Source organism: Ictidomys tridecemlineatus, chromosome 11 (assembly GCF_052094955.1).
Source record: "Ictidomys tridecemlineatus isolate mIctTri1 chromosome 11, mIctTri1.hap1, whole genome shotgun sequence".
NCBI lineage: Eukaryota > Metazoa > Chordata > Mammalia > Rodentia > Sciuridae > Ictidomys > Ictidomys tridecemlineatus.
In genome coordinates this window covers 45,452,652-45,459,924 of record NC_135487.1, presented here as the reverse complement: position 1 = coordinate 45,459,924, position 7,273 = coordinate 45,452,652, and the positions used below count along the sequence as shown (strand labels likewise).

The 7,273-nt window shown below is 35.2% G+C and overlaps 1 protein-coding gene across 13 annotated transcripts in view; it reads right to left on the bottom strand.

Annotated features, from left to right (window-relative positions):
* The window catches only part of Fggy (FGGY carbohydrate kinase domain containing), a 400,280-nt gene that overhangs the window by 214,682 nt on the left and 178,325 nt on the right, over positions 1 to 7,273 (bottom strand). The window lies entirely within an intron of this gene.

Below are 7,273 nucleotides of genomic sequence, written 5' to 3'. Positions count from 1 at the left end.
AGGGCCTCCTGTCACATAACATGATGGAGGAAATCAAATGATGAGGGAAAACAAGCTTGTCAGTTTGAGTCTCTTTTTTTATAAAGACACTAACGGCATGGGAATGCCGCCTTTATGATCTCAACAAATCCTAAGTCCCAAAGGCCCCAGTTCCAAATACTATTAACATATGAAATTGGGGACTAAGTTTCCAACACATGGAACTTTTAGCGGCCACATTCGAAAGGAGTCTCTCCCCAAAGTGAAAGCATGCATTTGTCCTTTTGTGATGGGGTTATTTCAATAAATGTAATGTCTTCAAGGCTCATCCTTGTTGTACTATTAGAAATTGTGTAGTGTTAGAAATTCCTTCTTTTTAAGGCTGAGAGTAGTTCAGCGACTTACATACCACATTTTATTCATCTATTCTCCATCAAGGGACTCCTGAGCTGCTTCCACTTTTTGACTAGTGTGACTAAAGCTGCAAAGAACAAAGGTGTACAACTATTTCTTGGAGTCCCTGCTTCATATTTGCAGGAGCATCTACTAGAACTGATGTTGGATCATGCAGACTTCTATTTTTTCACTTTTTGAGGAGCTACTATACTGCTCTCTATAGCAGCTGTACAATTTTACATTTCCACAGTGAGCAAGATTCCAATTTCTACACATTCTCAACAATCTTTACTTTCTTTTGTGTTTAGTTTTCAATAGTAACCACTCTAATGGGTCTAAGATGAAAGGAATATTTCCTTTAAGAGATAATTTCTCAAGCCAAAATTGAGAAAAAGCAATAGCACTAGAAAAATCTTGAAAGTTAAGACAGTAGAATGATAAATGGTAGCTGATTTAGCAATCCTGAACAACCTGAATCCTACGTTGGTTGTAAGGGAAGCTAAAAAGTAACCCAATTTCCCCTGAAAACCCCAGAAGGCTTAGGAATTTAGTGGCAGTCGACATCTCTGGAAATAAGGATAGAGAGGGACTGAGAGGGGAAGAACTGGTTGAAGGCATATTTAATGAAAAGTGTTTCCATACTAACTTGCTGCTATGTCCACCTGTCTCTTTAACCTGGGAAAAGTCTCTGGAAAGGGAAAAATAGAAGGCTTCTGGATAGAAAATATAAAGCAGTTAAGGCGAGGGAAGTTTAAGTTTAAAAAAAAAGAGAAAAATTTAGTGAAAGTTTTCATAATAAATAATGAAGCCATCCAGCTGCTCCTTATGTCCCTGCAGGATATTAAAAAATTTTAAAGTTTTAGTTGTTGTTGTTGTTTGTTTTTGTTCTCTGCCCTAGGAGAAAATCCAATTAAATCAAGATAGAAGACCTGAAGTTACTGGCAGAGAATTCTACTACTACCCAAACTATCAGATCACCCTACAGTGAGGACCTGTGTTAAGTCTTGCACAATAGACAAAGTTTCCAATCATCTTTTTAGTACTCCATTCTCAAGGACAACAGAAAACCAAGGATAATCTGATCATGTGAGACAGCCTCAAACATAGAAGATGAAAACTCAAATGAGTTTAAGAAGTTAATAGAAAGTTGGAGGAAACAGACAATGTATAGATATGAAAACTCTCTTGAGACGAATCTTAGAGTAGAAGACCAGATGATAAGTACAGAAATAAATGAGCAATAGTTATAACCAAAATGATAGAGATATAAGTAGAAGTTAATCTGGTAACTGGCTCTCAATTTGAGATTTGAGGTGCTATATTGATCACTCTCAATATATTATTGTTCTGTTATAGAATTCTAGAACTTAGTGCGGGGCAATCTCAGTAAACCATATGGTCTAATTTTGGACAGCAATGACATGTAAGTTTCCATTATAATATTATGAGACTGAAAGTGGATCCAGATAAGCTATGAAGATTTTGAAGGTGACTCTTGTGGCACAATAGGTAAATCAGAAAATTCTAATCTTCATATTTTATCTGGCCCTGTTTCACATATTTTTCTTACCTATCATAATAACCTCATTTAAACTAGATTCCTGTATGTATGTCAAGAACCTTCAAATGTTAGAATCTTTGTAAGAATATAAAAAACACACAGAAGAAAATATACATAAATAATAATATATGAGAAAAAGTTCAACTTCATTAGCAGTTAAAGAAGTAGAAATTAAAACAGAAATGACACATTCTTTTCCATTGCCTTATAATTTTACAGACTGTCTCAAATGATATTTGGTATAATCTTTCTGGAGAGAAATTTGACAGTATATATAAAGAGCCTTAAAAATATTTTTACCTAGCTGGGTACAGTATTGTACACCTATAATCCCAGAAGCTTGGAAGGCTGAGGCAGGAGGGTGGCAAGTTCAAAGTGAACCTCAACAACACAAATCACTAAGAGACTCAGTGAGAATCTGTCTCTAAATAAAATACAAAACAGGACTAGGCATGTGGCTTGTGGCTGAGTGCTCTGAGTTCAATCCCTGGTACTAAAAAAAATAACACACACACACACACACACACACAGACATTTTCACCATTTTGACTTAGCAAATCTATAACTGAAATTTATCACAAAAATCATAAAATGCAGACAAAGGTATGCATACAAATAGAACAATCCTTAATTTTTAAAGAAATAAGTAGAAATGCAATTGAATAAAAAAAATAGAAGAATAAAAAACAAAAACTTGGAAAATTTTAAATGAGCATAAGAATATTGTTAAATCATTCCATTACACAATGAATTAAAAATTTAAAGAGTTTAATAATATACAAACTATTATTTTAAAATAACAATATAGGAATAATAAAATAAATATAGTATAAATGGTGTGTACTGTATATATGTACATGTATATATACATATATATGTATGTGTATACATAAATGTGTGTGTGTGTGTGTGTGTGTATATATATATATATATATATATATATATATATAAATGCATTCACACACATACACACACATATTTTTAAAAGACAAAAAATACATGACAAAACATGAATATTTCTTGGAGGGGAAAGTTGGAGAAATTTTTTTCTTTGTGTTTTCTAACTTTTCTACACTAAATATGCATTAGGAATAATCTGAAATAAAAACTATTTTAAAGAGTGTGTTTTTAAGTTAGTAATTCCATTTCTAGCCCTCTGTAGGATGTATAAAATAATAATAAACAAAGAGGCTCCCTGAAGTGTTTTTACGTATATTTGTATCATAATATTTATATACTGGAGAAAACAAATTACATACATTAAGTGTCTGACCTTGACAGAAGCCTTCAAAATATCATAAGGTCATTTGATGAAATTGTATGCTATTATTAAATTTGGGCTTATAAATAGCATAATGGAAAATGGAAATATGAATATGCAATAACATTTCTTTAAAAACAGCAGGCTCCAGACTGGCATAGAAAGTAGGGTTTCAACTGTATTAAATCAGCACAGAAAAAAGGCAGAGTGAACTGACACTCTTGAGTTTTAGAGTGGTCACATGGTTTTCCTGCTTCCATATTACTTTCTGAATTTTCTTCATCTGTTTTTATTTTTAGACTTTTTTGAAAATAAAAGAAAAAATTAGAAAGGATAATTTGATGCTTTTGTTCCCAACACTGACCTGTTTTCAGGATATTGTTTTAGTGAAGTTCACTAAAGAAAGAGCCTGGGCAAAATGGCAGATTGGGCAAGATGGCAGATTAGAGGAGAACTCCTTATGTGACCCCCAGTTGGTGGACAGATGCTCCCCAGCAGAGGAGCCCTCACCCACGAATTTAAACTTCATAGGGCCTGTGACAGGATTATAAACAAGGGCTGGTCACAAACACAGTGCAGAACTCGAGAAACTCCGAGTTGCTCCATTCGCAGAAACAGGCCAGCAGAATTGAACGCAGGGGAGTGCTGGCAGCTTAGAGACACAGAATTTCGGATCCTTTGGAGATAGAAGGCACCAGACTGCGAGTCTCCATGGGGCATCCGATAGAGGACTAAAGTTTGGACTTAGTGGAGATACCAGTTCCCTCACCAGACACGCAGGCAGGGAAACGGGTGGTCATCATTTTGGAAAATCCACCTCATAGCTTTGGATAGATCTCAGCGAGATTAGCCATAGATCAGCTTGACTTGATGACTTGGTGAGTGCCCAACAAAGAGCGTTCAGCTGATCAAGAGCGCGGGGTGACCAAGGCACCACACGCCCAGGGTGATCCCAGGGCTGTGAAGAGGAGCCCCAGTGATTGGGGCCTGGTGAGCAGGAGAAGCGAGGGGGCTGGAGGCTGGGAGCAACCCAAAGAGACCAGGATTGGAGAGGCGCCCGACAGGGGAGGGAAAGCCGCCCCACACGAATTGCTTCCTACATCCTGAGGGCAGGGCCTCAACATGGAATGCACAATGCTACCTACTGGTAAATAAGAAAACAGAACTCTAAGAGCGCAGTTTTCTTTCTTTTTTTTTTAATTTTAATTTTAATTTTTAGTTTTTAACTTTTTCCTTGATTTCACTTTCTTTTCTTTTTACTTTTCTTCCCCCTTCTCTCCCTGTCCCAATCTCCCAGCATTACTATTTCAACTACATGTAATATACTAAATGCAAATAGGCAAATGTTTATATGTTTCTTATAGTCTTCCCAAGTACTTAGCTACCACAAAATACTCCTGTATATTCTCCTGTTAAATATCCCCTTCATTAGAACTCTTCTCCAAAGGAGCTAATATATATTAATCCCCATAACCTCACATCCTTCCTCCTAGACATAAAGTCCCACGTCCAACTCTCAGTTCTCTATACACCACTAGAATCTGTATGACTTTTATGAAGTTAATGAATTTACTTTAAATTACAATTGAACCCAACATCTCTAGACATTATCTCCCATCACAAAGGAGAGACCTCAGAGCTATACAAAAACAAAATAAATTCATAGGAGTAAATAATAACATAGCAGTCACACAGAGCTGGAAAAAAATGTGAGCATCATGAAAACACAAGGGAAAAAAGGAACACAAACAATGCAGGACAACTCAACAATAGAGGAATTGTTAGCTGCATCAGAATAAAAGTCAGATAAAGATTTCAAGATATACATGCTTCAGTTGATATGGAGTCTCAAGGAAGACCTTAGACACCAAATGCAAACATTGAAAGATCACTTTGACAATGAATTACATAAACAAATCCAAGAAGCAAAAGATCAACTATACAGGGAGATAGAGGTTATAAAAAACAAACAAACAGAAATCCTAGAAATGCAGGAAGCAATAACCAACTTAAAAACTCAATTGAGAATACTACCAGCAGAGTAGAACACATAGAAGATAGAACATCAGACAATGAAGACAAAGGATTTCAACTTGAAAAGAACATAGACAGCTCAGCAAGACTGTTAAGAAACCAAACCATGAGCAGAATATCCAAGAAATATGGGATAACATAAAGAGAACAAACTTAAGAGTCATTGGGATACAGGAAGGTATAGAGGTCCAAACCAAAGAAATGAGCATTCTATTCAATGAAATAATACCAGAAAAATTCCCAGACTTGAAGAATGAGACAGAATCCCAAATCCTAGAAGCCTACAGGACGCCGAATGTGCAAAATCATAAGAGATCCACACCTAGACACATTATAATGAAGATGCCCAACATACAGAATAAGGAGAGAATTTTAAAAGCTACAAGAGAAAGGAAACAGATTACATTTAGGGGTAAACCAATCAGGATAACAGCTGATCTCTCAACACAGACTCTGAAAGGTAGAAGATCCTGGAATAACATATTTCAAACACTAAAAGAAAAAAGGTTCCAATCAAGAATTGTGTATCCAGTGAAATTAAGCTTCAGGATGGAAGATGAAATTAAAACCTTCCACGATAAACAAAAGTTAAAAGAATTTGCAGCTAGAAAACCTTCTCTCCAAAAAATCGTCAGCAAAACATTACAGGAAGAGGAAATGGAAAACAACAATGAAAACCAACAGTGGGAGTTAGTACAGTAATGGGGGGAAAAATAATCAAAGAGGAAAACAAACCATGTTTAGTAATATAAATAAACAAATATGACTGGAAGAACAACACATATCTCAATAATAACCCTAAATATTAATGGCTTAAACTCACCAATTAAGAGCCAGAGGCTAGTAGAATGGATCACAAAACAAGATCCAACCATATGCTGCCTACAGGACACGCATTTGATAGGAAAAGACATACATAGACTGAAGGTGAAAGGTTGGGAAAAATCATATCACTCATATGGACTTCGGAAACAAGTAGGAGTGTCCATACTCATATCAAATAAAATAGATTTCAAGCCAAAGTTAATCAAAAGGGATAAAGAGGGACACTACATACTGCTCAAGGGAACCATACACCAACAAGACACAACAATCATAAATATATATGCCCCAAACAATGGTGCAGCTATGTTCATCAAACAAACTCTTCTCAAGTTCAAGAGTCTAATAGACCACAATACAATAATCATGGGAGACTTCAACACACCTCTCTCACCACTGGACAGATCTTCCAAACAAAAGTTGAATAAGGAAACTATAGAACTCAATAACACAATTAATAACCTAGACTTAATTGACATATATAGAATAAACCACCCAACATCAGGAGTTACACTTTTTTCTCAGCAGCACATGGATCCTTCTCAAAAATAGATCATATATTATGTCACAGGGCAACTCTTAGACAGTATAAAGGAGTAGAGATAACACCATGCATCTTATCTGATCATAATGAAATGAAACTGAAAATCAACGATAAAAGAAGGAAGGAAAAATCATGCATCACTTGGAGAATGAACAATAGGTTACTGAATGATCAATGGGTTATAGAAGACATCAAGGAGGAAATTAAAAAATTCTTAGAGATAAATGAAAACACAGACACAACATATCGGAATCTATGGGACACATTGAAAGCAGTTCTAAGAGAAAAATTTATTGCTTGGAGTTCATTCCTTAAAAAAAAGAAAAACCAACAAATAAATGATCTCATACGTCATCTCAAAATCCTAGAAAAAGAAGAGCAAAACAACAGCAAAAGAAGTAGAAGGCAAGAAATAATTAAAATCAGAGCTGAAACTAATGAAATCAAAACAAAAGAAACAATTGAAAAATTGACAAAACAAAAAGTTGGTTCTTTGAAAAAATAAATAAGATTGACAGACCCTTAGCCATGCTAACAAAGAGAAGAAGAGAGAGAACTCAAATTACTAGCATACGGGATGAAAAAGGCAATATCACAACAGACACTTCAGAAATACAGAAGATAATTAGAAATTATTTTGAATCCTTATACTTCAATAAAATAGAAGATAGTGAAG